Source organism: Elgaria multicarinata, chromosome 13 (assembly GCF_023053635.1).
Source record: "Elgaria multicarinata webbii isolate HBS135686 ecotype San Diego chromosome 13, rElgMul1.1.pri, whole genome shotgun sequence".
Taxonomy (NCBI): Eukaryota; Metazoa; Chordata; class Lepidosauria; order Squamata; family Anguidae; genus Elgaria; species Elgaria multicarinata.
This window is the reverse complement of record NC_086183.1, coordinates 2,999,815-3,012,610: the sequence shown is the minus strand read 5'-3', so window position 1 is coordinate 3,012,610 and position 12,796 is coordinate 2,999,815. Positions and strand designations below refer to the sequence as shown.

The 12,796-nt window shown below is 50.5% G+C and overlaps 1 protein-coding gene across 1 annotated transcript in view; it reads right to left on the bottom strand.

Annotated features, from left to right (window-relative positions):
- Positions 1-12,796, bottom strand: part of ADGRB2 (adhesion G protein-coupled receptor B2) — a 103,447-nt gene that overhangs the window by 75,770 nt on the left and 14,881 nt on the right. The window lies entirely within an intron of this gene.

Genomic DNA, 12,796 nt, shown 5'->3' with positions numbered 1-12,796 from the left:
GGAAAGGGAGGCAAGTCAAAAGGCCAACGTGATTTCGACAAAACTTGGGTGCTTGTTTGGATTCCAAGGCTGGAACTACCCATTCAGTTCAATGGGCAGCTGCTGCCGAAAGGCAACCGCGTGCCTCGGTCCCTCTCCGGCACGTCTCGGGCAATTACTTGCCTGTAGCCTGATGCAACAGCATTGTGTATTCCACACCCATCACCAGCGGCAGTTACTGGTGAGAGGTAGGGAAACACAAAACCATTTTTGTGAACCGCCCAGAGAGCTTCGGCTATTGGGCGGTATAAAAATGTAATAAATAAATAAATGAATAAATTAGGGCACCGGAGCATGGCTGCATTGTCACAGATTGGGGCTTAGCAATGAGAGCCCCATGGGCCAAATCTAACTGCTTCTCTGGCCCCTTAGCTGACACCCGAGGCACACAAGAGGGGTGCAGAGCAACACGCCTCTGTGGCAACAGGTTTTTGAGGCTCAAAGGCTGCTGCCCTGCCCCCCCCCCCGCCACAGACTCCACAGTTAAACTGGCCCTCTAGGAACTCCAGTCCTTGACGTTACAGAGATGAAGGGGAGAATCAGACGCCCGCGTGCCATCTTCGCCAGCAGCAGCCGCACCCTCAACGTGACAAGACGTTCCAGCCGATGCGTGAACCAAAACACGCTCACGGACATTTCCGTTCCTTGGCCAGAGCCAAGTGGCGACTCTCTGTGGCACGGCCTCTACAACTCCTAACTGGTAAGCCTACTAGGGACAAAGGGAAAAAGCAGGTCTCTCTCCCTGATGTTTGCAGGGAAACATCTGGACAGGAGTGGGTGTGTCTGTGAAAGATGGTGACCCCAGGGAAGGTGCTCAAGAGGCGTCTCACAGAGCTGCACCTTGGAGGCCCTGCTGCCATGACCAGCCTTTGCTCGGGGGAGGGGGGGCCTTGCTTGTGGCTTCTGTCACATTTGTCCCCACTAGCCACGTCTCCTCCCGAGACTCTATGGCCACAGCTAGACCTAAGGTTTATCCTGGGATCATCCTGGGTTCGCCCCTGCCTGAGCACTGGATCCCCTGTGTGTCACCTAGATGAACAGGTTTGACCCCTGGACGATCCAGGGATAAACCTGAGGTCTAGCTATGGCCTGTGATTCTTGGCCTTCATGACCTGGAAACAGAGAACTGAGGTAGGAAATGCAGATTTGGGTTTGGAGAAAGTTTCACAAACCACTGCTGGGAGGGCATCTCAGGGGGCCTGAGCAGGACTGGGGGGTGGAGGGGGCATCCCAGGAAAGGCGCCCTGTGTGAGCCTGGGACCATGGAAAGGGCGGGGTGGCGAGAAATGAGAGCCCCCTCATGCTGGCAGCTCAGGCAGGAGGCCTAATCGTATCGACCGCCGAGGTGCTGGATCAGGGCCCTGAGCCATAGCCCAGCAAACAGGGATCTCCCAAGCCAGAGACTCCCAGCTGCCCCCTCCTCCTAGGTCGTAACCATTGAGCCAAATTCCACCATGCCCCACAAAGTCCACTCACGGATGCAAGCAGCATGCCTGGGGGGAGACAGTGGGTAGGAGGGTGAGGTTCCAGGCCAGAGGCCTGCCCCTTTAAGGCGCTCCGCTCCTAAGAAAGGGGGTGGAGCCTGGCAGGCCAGGCACTATATAAAAGGTTGGCAGTCACTACTGAAGGTTGGCAGTCACTGTGGTCTGCCCGCGGTCCTGGAAGCGTTGTACCCAACTCCCTTACTCATCATCTTCTGCCTTGCCCTTGCCAGCCTGTTGACCTCCTCCCCACCCATCCGTGGGTTCTGTCCAAACCATGACTGGACAGTGCCTAGTGCAAAGGGGCAATGGTGGCTCTGTGGAGACAGGGGGCCCTTGCCAACAGCCAGGCTTCGGCAAATGCTGGCTACGGCAGAGGGCTAGCAGGGAGGGGGCAGCGGCAGCGGTAGCGGCAGCAGCTCTGTGTTGTGAGTGTGCTCTTCTGCTCTGCTTCCGCTCCTCAGTTTGGGCCGGAATAAGCCACCGGCTACATCTCTGCCCTAGCTTAAAAACCAACGAACAAAGGCCACCTGTCTGCTTTCTTGTCCGCCTACCTTGCCTTACCCTGCCCTCATTACCCTGCAGGCCACCTCTCCACTTTTGGACTCCTCACTTGCATTCAGAGACTTCACACTTGCCTCTGCCTGTACCTAGCTAGCCAGAAATCCTTCTCCGTTGCCAGGAACTGGTCCTGCCAACAGCCAGAGACCCCACTGCGCCTGACACATGGCTGTATTTCCAAGAAGCCTCGCACAGCACGGAGGGCCGACAGGAGCACGTACAAAATCAATCGCTCAGAAGGCCTCTTTAGCACAGGAACCGATCCAGCGAGGCAGGTGTCGTTCCCAACAAGGCCACGTGACGCCGCTCGCCCCCGCCGCCCTTTCTGTTTCTGTGGCCTGAAGCACCTTGGCAGCCCACCATAAATGGCCGGTGTGCAGCATATGGCCCAAGGGGCTGCATGTTGTACAAGCCTGGCCTACAAACTTGCTCTGAAAAGCACACGGTACCCAATGGACAGGAGAGGCATAGGAAAAAAACAAGGAAAAACAGAACAGGAAGCAGCCTCGGTTTCCAGGGGAAATTTACAGCGATCAGTGAGAGACATGGCCCTCCTCAGTGGAGTCAGAAATAGGCCGCAGTCTGCCAATGTTTGGGTCTGCTAAAGCGGGCAGAAAAATGTGTGTGGCGTGGGGTGGGGTGGGGTGGGGGGAATGACACACGGAAATACCAGGAATCAGTGAAGGCTGGTGGTTCCGATGCCAGTGGGGTGGTGAATTTGCTCTGGGTTTTAGTCAGAACACTAAAGGAGCGATCCAATCTGTTTCGCAGACTCCACTGCCAGGAATCCAATGAAGATTTATCATAGAACGATAGATTTGGAAGGGATCTTGGGAGGTCTTCTAGTCCAGCCTCCTGCTCAACGGAATGCAGGATGCACCTGCAGCATCTCTGGGAGATGATCTTCCAGCCTCTGTTTAACTGCTGTCAATGAAGGAGATCTGTTCCACTCCTGAACGGCTCTTACTATTAGGAAGTGTCTCCGAATGTTTAGCTGAAAAATGGTTTCCTGCAATTTCTTCAGGTTGATTCTAGTCCTGTCCGCCGGAGCAACTGAGAACAACTCTGCTCCACTTTCAGTGTGACAGCCCTCCCGACATTTCAAGGCTGCTATCATGTCTTCCCAAGTTAGACACACATGGCTCTTCCTTTGCCCAGAGGTCTTGGTTCCTGGACCCTGCACCATCCTGATCAACCTCCTTTGTTCACATTCCAGTCCTCAACGTCCTCCTTACTAGAACAGGGTGCAGCACCCCAGATGTAGGCTGACCAGTACAGAACAGAGGGGAATGATTACTTCCCTTGATCTGGGCATGATGCTTCTGTCAATGCAGCCTAAGAGTGCATTGGCTCTTTTAGCAGCTACATCACACTGCGGGCCCATATTCCAATTGTGAGCCCCTAGGGACACCGAGGCCCTTTTCACATGTACTACTGCCAACCCAGGTTTCTCCCATTCTATATTTGTGCAAGTCGTTACATTTATCTCTGTTGAATTTAATTATTTGGATTTTCAGAGAGGAAACGCAGGGACTGAAACAATGGTGAGTGTTGTTGCTTTTGACAACTAGCCCTCTCCAGTATTTGCTGCTGTGTCATGTATAGAATGCGTAGCAGATTAGAACTGAGCAGATTAGAAATACCTGTGTGAGCTGGGAATACCGTTTCTGCTAATTATTTACTGTCCTCTAAGATCTTTGACTGCCCCAGGATTGTGGCCTGTTTTCAGCTGAGAGGAATCTCTTGGTCCATACTTCTGGGGCAGGGAGCACGTCTACAGGGCCTGTCAAAGCCCAGTCGTTGCCAGCAGGGATGACTGTGAAGAGGGCGATACCCAAGGACGGCCCCTTTGGACGTGCCTGAGGGCAGCACTTTCTGTGGCTTGTTCAACGGGAGCTGGAAGGCTGATTTCGAATTGACTTTACCTGTGCTAAACAGGTGGCCGCCTCCTGGGTCAGAGACCGGAGGAAGTGGAGAAAGGGTCTCATGGTTATTGTCGTGAGGTGCCAGTGTATCAGGTTTGAGCATCATATTAGGACAGTTCCGACTGCTCGAAATCTGCACTTTATTACTCCGGCAGCATTGCTCTCGCTCTTTATTGCGGCCTTGTTTCAGCATTTCATTGCCAGAGTATTGCACTGAGGCGTCACTTTTATTGACTCTGCGTTTTAGGGTTCTAGCTGATCGCACTTTGGCTTACCTTCTGTTCAGTGGTGTTTTAAGCTCGAACTGCTTTTAGTATTCTGGGACGCTGCATTTTATTCTGCTCTTCTGTCTGTGCACTTATTTCAGTAGCAGTATGTGCCTGGGCAGTGAGGTATTTGGGGAAAGGTCGGGCTGCACCTCTTTCAGTGGTCACAGGCAGGAGAAGGAGGTGTGGGGAAGGGGGGTCCGCTAAGCCAGCAGAGGCGAAGTGGGCTGGGGCATCTCAGAGGCATCCCTCTTCCGGTGCCACCCTCGACCAGGGCCTGCCCTGTCAACTTGCCCTCTGGTCTGGCGGGGCTGCTTTTGAATGCCAGATCAGTCCATAATATGACCTCTGCTAGCCATGATTTAATCATAGATAAAGGCAGTGGAGGCTGGTGGCTCCACCAGTCAGAACTCTAAAGGAGATATGCAAGATGTGAACCAGTTCTGACTGAAACCCTGAGCGGATTCACCATCCCACTGACATCGGAGCCAATGGAAGAAAGGAGCAAAGTTTAGACTTGATGCTAACCTATGGTTTTGTGTGTGTGTGTGTTGAACCTCAGAAGGCTGGATTTGGACCCCAGGCAAGCTGGATTTGAGGCTGAAGTTCTGCCCCCGTTTAAATGCTAGAGGGACAACCTGGTTGAGACATGGGCTCACATACCCCCGTCCCAGTCTCCTCCTCTGGCCCAGTAGCGAGGAGATTGGAAGGTGTGTTCAACTAACTAATTCCAATGGAGCGGATTCCTCATGTCTGTGTGGGACATTCAACCATGCACTTTTCCTCATGTCTAGGAAGAACTTGACTACTTCTCCCCTGCCCATCCACCCCAAATACCATTTTTAGGCGAAAAATTACCCGTAGTTAGTTTTCCCTCTCTGCTGTCATGTTTTCAAGCCCTCCTGCTACAGTGCAAGGCAATAAAGAGGTCTGCCAAGTAATCCACAAAACTTTATTCAGCAAATAAACATCTCTTTGCACCTGAAGAGAGCTTAAACACTAAGAACTTTCCTCTGGGTTAAAACTTGGCTAACTAAGCAAGACAATTCTCCTTTCAACAAAAGGGAGGGTTTTTCCCCTGGGTCCCTTAACTTCAGGGAGGATTCCTCTGAGGAAGCCTTTGGCAAGAAGCTAGCCAAGCTGATTGCCTCTCGCCTTATTTTAGTTCCGCCCGTTTGAATCTGTGGGAGACTCTGGGATCGGCCAACTCTGAAGTCCCTTCCCCCTCTGAGGACTGCGGAGCTTCCACAGACTCTGAGTGGTTAGCGTTTTCACTGATAAGGTCTGGTGAAGATTCATCCCTAGCTGCAGAAGAGCCTGGGAGAATCTCCGCCCCCACTTCCTGTGTAGGCTGGTATATTTCTAGTCCTGTCTCCTCTGCTTCAGAATCTGATTCCGATTGATAGCCTGAAACTCCTTCCCCCACACTAAGTGGAAAAGGCTTGCTCATGACATCTCCCCTCTACAGGTATTGAAAAATCACAAATGAACTCCGTCCTACAAAATGTCAGAAGAGCATGTTTGGAGGCTGTATCACAACGTCTGTGCTTCCATAAGACCTGTTTCAGCATGCTCAGAAATGGCCGTGTGAATTGGCCTGTTTGTAGCTATTGATACAGTTGGGGGCCAAAAGATGCATCAACTTTGAGGGACTGGGGGAAATTGCATGGGGTTGGAGGTGGGAGGGGGATCGACGGGGGGGGGAAGTCCAAGGAGCTGGTTACTAACCAGGGCAGAGTGCGATATTGCAGGACTTAGTCTGCACCTCGGGCCCCTCGCAGGCCTTCCTGCTGCGTTGTGGAGCAAGGCAATGGCGCATTCTGGTCCGGGACCCTCGCCCGCAAGACATCGAGCATAGACTCCAGGGGGACCAATCCTCCCACAGGCCACGAACTGCAACACACCACACAGCAATCATGCCTGGGTTTACCTTCCCACTGGGTGTGTGCTTGGGGGGAGAAGAACAGGAAAAGTATTGTGTGTGGCGGGGTAGGCTACAGTACTGGGGGGTGGGGGTGGCGGAGGGAAGAGTGATATAGAGAAGAGGGTGAACAATGGTTTGCCCAAAATGAATAACCGTTTGCTCTATCTTTTGACGATAGAACAAGAAGCCATGGGTTTAAGAGGAAGGAGGTGGTAATGGGGATTTAGGGTAAATATTATGAAGAACTTCCTGTTTATAAATTGCCTTGGGGCAGGGATGGTGGATTAGATGATCCAACAGATCTCTCTCTCTCTCTCTCTCAAACCATCACAGTGAGCATCCGAAATGCTGCCAGGAAGTGGACCTGGGGCTTGATGGAATTCAGGAGTGGGTTCAGTGAGGGAAAGGGCCTTAGCTCAGTGGGGGAGCAGCAGATTTGAATGCAAAGGGTCCCAGGTTCAACTGCTGCCAGTCAGTATCGACAATATTGGCCCAGAAGGACCAATGATCTGAACTGGGCTCTCCCACACTAGAAGCCTTCAAAAGGCAGCTGGACAACCACCTGTCAGGGATGCTTTAGGGTGGATTCCTGCATTGAGCAGGGGGTTGGACTCGATGGCCTTGTAGACCCCTTCCAACTCTGCTATTCTATGATTCTATGGTATAAGCTCCCCATGTTCCATAGCGCAGCCACTAGGTACAGACAGGCTCACCTGCGCCGGATTCGTCAGATGTTGCTTTCCAAGTTGCTGCCGCTGCCCCGCCCTGTTCGTGGTGCTTCTAGACAGCCTGGCAAGCACCCGATGGTGACTCACCCTCGTAGCAAACTGCCATTGTGCATAACAATGGTGGCTCTGGAACTTCTGTATTTTCAATGCTGCACACAATGGCAGCTGACAGACTCCCTGTGGACGCCTTGTTCTCCACCCCTTGCAAGGAGGGGAGTCCAAGGGCTTTAATGGGCAACTCCTGTCTCCTCCACCTGTCAAGTCCTGAGAGGCTGCAGGAACCCCCCCCAACCCTTTGCTCTCTGCTCCTTGCAAGGAGAAGAGAACGCGCTGTTGGAGGGTGGTGACGACGACTCCCAGCAACTCGATAAGGGACCTGGTGGCTGCTGGACCCGCTCACCGGGCATGGGGCTGCTCAGTGAGTGGGTCTGGAAGGTGCAAGCGAGGGGGAGATTGCCAAGCTGCACCCTCTCCCTGGACTCTTGTGACATTGTTAGCAGCCATCCATCTCTGGTCAAAGGAGCAAACTGCAAGGAGACAGGCTAGACCAGCCACTCGAAAACAATTAGCCACAGCAGATCATGTGTGCTTGATCCTCCAGCTCAAGCTAGCTAACTTATTGGTCTGAGCAAGTAGGGTGCAATTCTCCAGTGTTCCCGTCGGAGACTTTCACTGCATCCTCCGCCACTCCCAATCGTCACAGTCCAAGGAATATTATTGATCCCAAGCATATCTGGGGAATCTCTGAAACATATTCAGCTAAAACCCTAGTTAATGTTGACAATGGCCAGTAGATGATGGTCTGTATTTGCTAGTCTGGTTCAGTATTTTTAGACACTGGTCAGATGAGTGCAGGGTGCATGCTGGCAAATTCCATGTGAAAGATGATTAAAGCAAGGCCTGGAAATCGAAGTCATTGTCATGATGCCTTTGATGTACATCCGTGGGGTGGCCACACTTGGAGTCCTGCACGTAATGCTGGATGCTCCTGTCCAAGTAGGCCAGAAAAGGTACAGGAAGGGTCAGCCAAAAGCATCAATGAGTTGGGACACACATCAGGCAAGTCTTAAAGAGAGGAGACATGGCGTGTGTGGGTCATGATAAACGTCTTATAAAATTAAGAATAATATGAGGAAACATTTCGTCCTTTCTCGTCGCACTAGAACTTGAATTCAGCATGCCCTACTCACTGCCGTAAGATGTAATGATAGCCGTTAACGGCAACAGCTTTTAAAAGGGAGAAATAAATTTACAGAGGACAAGTCTATCAGCAGCTATTAGTTGTGATGGCCAAAGGAGAATGGGAACACCTCTGAATACCAGTTAGTAGAGTGGCGGGGGACGGACGGACAGAGAGGGATTGGGCCTGACGAATGGACTTGCTGGACACATTTCAGCAGCCACGGTTGGAAACGGAACACTGGACTAGGTAGCCACATGGTCTGATCCAGCAGGGCTCTTCATATGTTCATACAGGCTGCTTAAAACAACTGGTTCACATCTCTCAGTAACATCTATTAAAGTAGATTTATGATGTGATATTGCCATTCAAGATTCTGCCTGGCCCCTTCTCCGGCCTTGCCACTGAAGCATAGGGATGGACGAATCTGGCAATTTTAGTTGCTTTGTTTGCAATTTTTCCTAATATGCAAAGGTTTTGCAAGCACTTTTCCTAACAAAACACATTTTTGAACATTTTCTTCACAAATATATGCATTTTGTGTGCGTTTCCCCCAATAAACAGATTTATAAGTTATTTTTTATTGGAGACTGCAAAATTTGGAGAAGTGAGGATTTGAAACGATTGGGTTTCACAAATGGGTTCAAAAGTGCAAAATTAGGTACGTTCACATTAAAATGCCAACTAAATGGATTTCTCACCCATCCCTACAGAAGCAGCCTTGAGCGCAACTAGCTGTTACCAGGAGATGCAATGAAGAGACATGGATTGGCGGGGTGGTGGTGGTGGGGTGACCATGTATTTTCACTGCAGCGTAAATGTGCACTCAATCAGCCTTCCCCAACCTGGTGCCTTCCAGATGCATTGGACTACAACTCCCATCACCACAGCCTGCAGGGCATTTGGCTATGTGGGTTGGGGATGATGGGAGTTTTAGGCCAATATATGTGAGAGTGGTGGATTGGGGAAGGTTGCCCTAAACTAGGGGGACCCTATGAAAAGGAGGACAGGGCTCCTGTCTCTTTAACAGTTGCATAGAAAAGAGAATTTCATTAGGTATCATTTGTATATATGGAGAACCTGGGGAAATTCCCTCTTCATCACAACAGTTAAAGTGCAGGAACTATACTAGAGTGACCAGTTTTAAAAGAGGGCAGGGCACCTGCAGCTTTAACTGGTGTGATAAAGAGGGAATTTCACCAGGTTCTTGAAATATGAGCCTTGTATGGCGCAGAGCGGTAAAGCAGCAGTTTCTGCAGCTGAAACTCTCCCCACGGCCTGAGTTCGATCCCAGTGGAAGCTGGTTTCAGGCAGCTGGCTCGGGTCGACTCCACCTTCCATCCTCCCGAGGTCGGTAAAATGAGTACCCAGTTAGCTGGGGGAAAGGTAATAACGGCCGGGGAAGGCAACGGCAAACCACCCCGCTATAAGGCCTGCCAAGAAAACGTCAGCGAAAGCTGGCGTCCCTCCAAGAGTCAGCAATGACTCAGTGCTTGCACGAGAGGTTCCTTTCCTTTTTTCTTCTCCATATATACAAATGACACCTGCTAAAATTCCCTTGTCTATACAACTGTTAAAGATACAGGAGTCCTGTCCTCCTTTTCATAGGGTCACCCTACCTAAACCATTCATGAGAATCCAAGGAATTTCACTCCAAACACCAAACCTGCAGCAATCGTCCCTAGAGATTTCACTCTTCTCTCTTCTCTCTTCTCCCTTCCAAAGGTGGAAGCCTTGACTCTTTTTCCTTCTCCATCACCATCTTCACCCCTCAATGAGCAATATTCATCGGACAGACCCGCCATGCAAATCCACGGCTCATCTGGGCTTAAATCTGGAACCCAGCCTAACATAATCCACAGCACCATATTCAGGAAAATAAAATGCCAGAAGATAGTCATCAACATCACCTGGCTGCTTGTTCAGCAGGAACTCCACCACCACCACCCACCACTGTCACAACAACATCACAAAACTACAAGAAAATCAAAGCGCATAAAACCAACGTTCCAAAATTATGAACTACAGGTAGAATCCAGATTTAAGCGGGATCAACTCCGCTGGCAGAAGTAGATTTGTTTACCTCCTCTGTCCCATGGCGGCCCCTCCAGCCCCCTGACAAAGCTGTTGAACAACCCAATGCACTTTCCTCCTCCTCTTCCCTTGCTTGTCCCACTCCCTCGGCTATGAAAACATACATCAGCATGAATGCACATTTCAAACATGACAGCTTGCTCAGGCCCTGTTTAGGAATGTTATTGGTGGAGGGCGGAATAAATAGACAAATCAAATGGCCAGCATGCATGAGAGAGTGGCACCCTAGTCATGGGTTGAGCTTTCACTGAGAGCTGGCTGAAAACTCTTCACTTTAAAAATTTAAACCAGAAACATGACCTGAAGTGTTTTACTTTTCAGGAGTACGAATACTGCAACATTCACAGAAACATTGAAGCTTTTTTTTTTTTTTTTTTTAGTGATTTTAAGATAGCAAAATTAAATCTTGTTCAAGTATAATTAGGTGAAGCATGACAACAAGAAATGTACCAGAAAATGAAACTTTCTCCACTTCTGCGGCAGGCTAGATTGTTGTACAATTAAGCCAATTGTGCATGCAAATGTGCAACAATTATCTGGATCTGCATAAGTGTATATTGCAGGCAGTGTTTTTTGAATGAAGATGAACATGATGTGAAATTAAGTCAGTTGCACATGCAAAACACAAGAATTGTTCACATCTGCATTTGTTTATACTCCTGTTGGGAGCTTATGAATGAGGGAACTTGGTCCAAAATGGGGCTGGAGCTCAGCACTGGAGCCCCTGCTCTGCATGCAGAAGGACCCAGGTTCAATCCCTGGCACCCCCTTTTTTTATCCGGTCAAGAGGGCAGGGCTCCTGCAGCTTTAACTGTTGAGACGAAGAGGGAATTTCACCAGGTGCTGCATGCATACAAATGGCACCTGCTGAAATTCCCTTTTCTATGCTACTGTTAAAGACCCAGGGGCCCTGCCCTCCTTTCCACAGGGTCACCCTACCAGATAGAGCTCTCTACCAGAGACCCTGAAGAGAGGCTCCCAGTTAACATGTGGACCCATGGTCTGACTTAGACCAGCTGCCGGTGTTCCTAACTGTGCACGTAGCACGTGACAAGGATTCAGATTCCTACTCTGCTCTTGCTCTCCAATGGACAGCGTGATGCCATTTGTACATGGTCTCCAAAAAGTGGGACATTCCCTTTCGCAGATAAGTATCCCAGATGTGCACAGGGATAGTATGCAAATTTGTGATGGCCAATTCCATAATTTACACAAATTGCAGTCACATTTTATGCAAATTACAGCTTAAATTTGTGTAAATCATGCAAATTGTGCCCCACAATTTGTGTATATTTCTATTTAAGTAAACTTTTAAAAATTGGGAAAAAAACCGTGAGCTGGCTCGAGACAATGCCGACTGAGGCCATAGCTAGACGGGGCTTTATCAGGGGCTATCCCCGGGGTCGTCTCTGTGTGTCCACATGACGCACAAGGGATCCCGGGAACAGGGAGGGATGATTCCTCCCCTGCCCCGGGATCTCACCCTCCACTTTAGGCCCAGTTTTTCCACGGTCTCGAGCTGAGTCCAAAACTGCGGAACGTGTGGTCGGGCATCGCGATTTGGCCCGACGCTTCACAGTTCCTTGCGAGGAGCCGGGACCTGTGCACGGGGCGCAGAGGTCCTCAGGAGCTCTGCACCCATTGGGGGTGGGGTGGGTGGAGCAGGGAAAATGGTGTTGTTTTTTAAAAAAGGACTTGCCTTTTGCGCACGACCACTCGTGCACTCCTGTCTCTTTAAAAAAAAAATGGCAGGCACGACGCCTCTCCCTCTGAGGTCGTCACACACCATGTGTGAACAGAGGAGGAGATCTTGCGATAAAAATATCACGGGATCGTCACCCCTCCATCATGCTAGACCGCTAGGTCTAGCTGAGCCCTGAGTTGGGCCAGCTCACAGGGAAAAGAGCTGAACTCTGGGATGTTGAGCAGATGAAAGCTGGGTGGGCTCCCCTCCCCCAAGATGGTTTCCTCTGACATCCCTAAATGTGCAATGCTACACATGTGGGAAAGCAGAAATATCTACCAAAATAAGGGTCAGATATTGGTGGCCAAGTGTCAATGCGTCAGCATTAGTGGCACACCCTGTAGTCAAGGCGTGTCAAACTGGTTGCGGACAAGGAAGTTGGGTGCCACAAACAAGAATTGGATGAGGCAAGTCCAGAGTGGACGAGGGCCAACCCCACTGCTGGAATACGGTGCTGACACACTTCTCTGCAGTCAATTCACATGCGTTCATTCTCTCTCTCTCTCTCTCTCTCCGCCATTTTGTTTTAGATTTTAAAGGAGAAGGAGCGCACAAGCACTCCTCTGTGAAACAGTAAGGTTTTTTTAAAAAATAATTTCCCCTCTTCCCCCACCCCACCCCCGATGGGCACATTGGTCCTGAGGAGCTCTGTGCCCTGTGCCTGGCTCCGTGCGGTTCCTCGCAAAGAGCCAAGACAAACTGTGATGCCCGGCCACACATTCCGCGGTCTCTGGATCAGCCTGGGACCGCAGAAAAACTGGGCTAGAAGGGTAGGGCAAAATCCCAGGGAAATGGAGGGATCATTCCTCTCTGCCCCCAGGATCCCCTGTGTATCATCTGGATGCACAGGGATG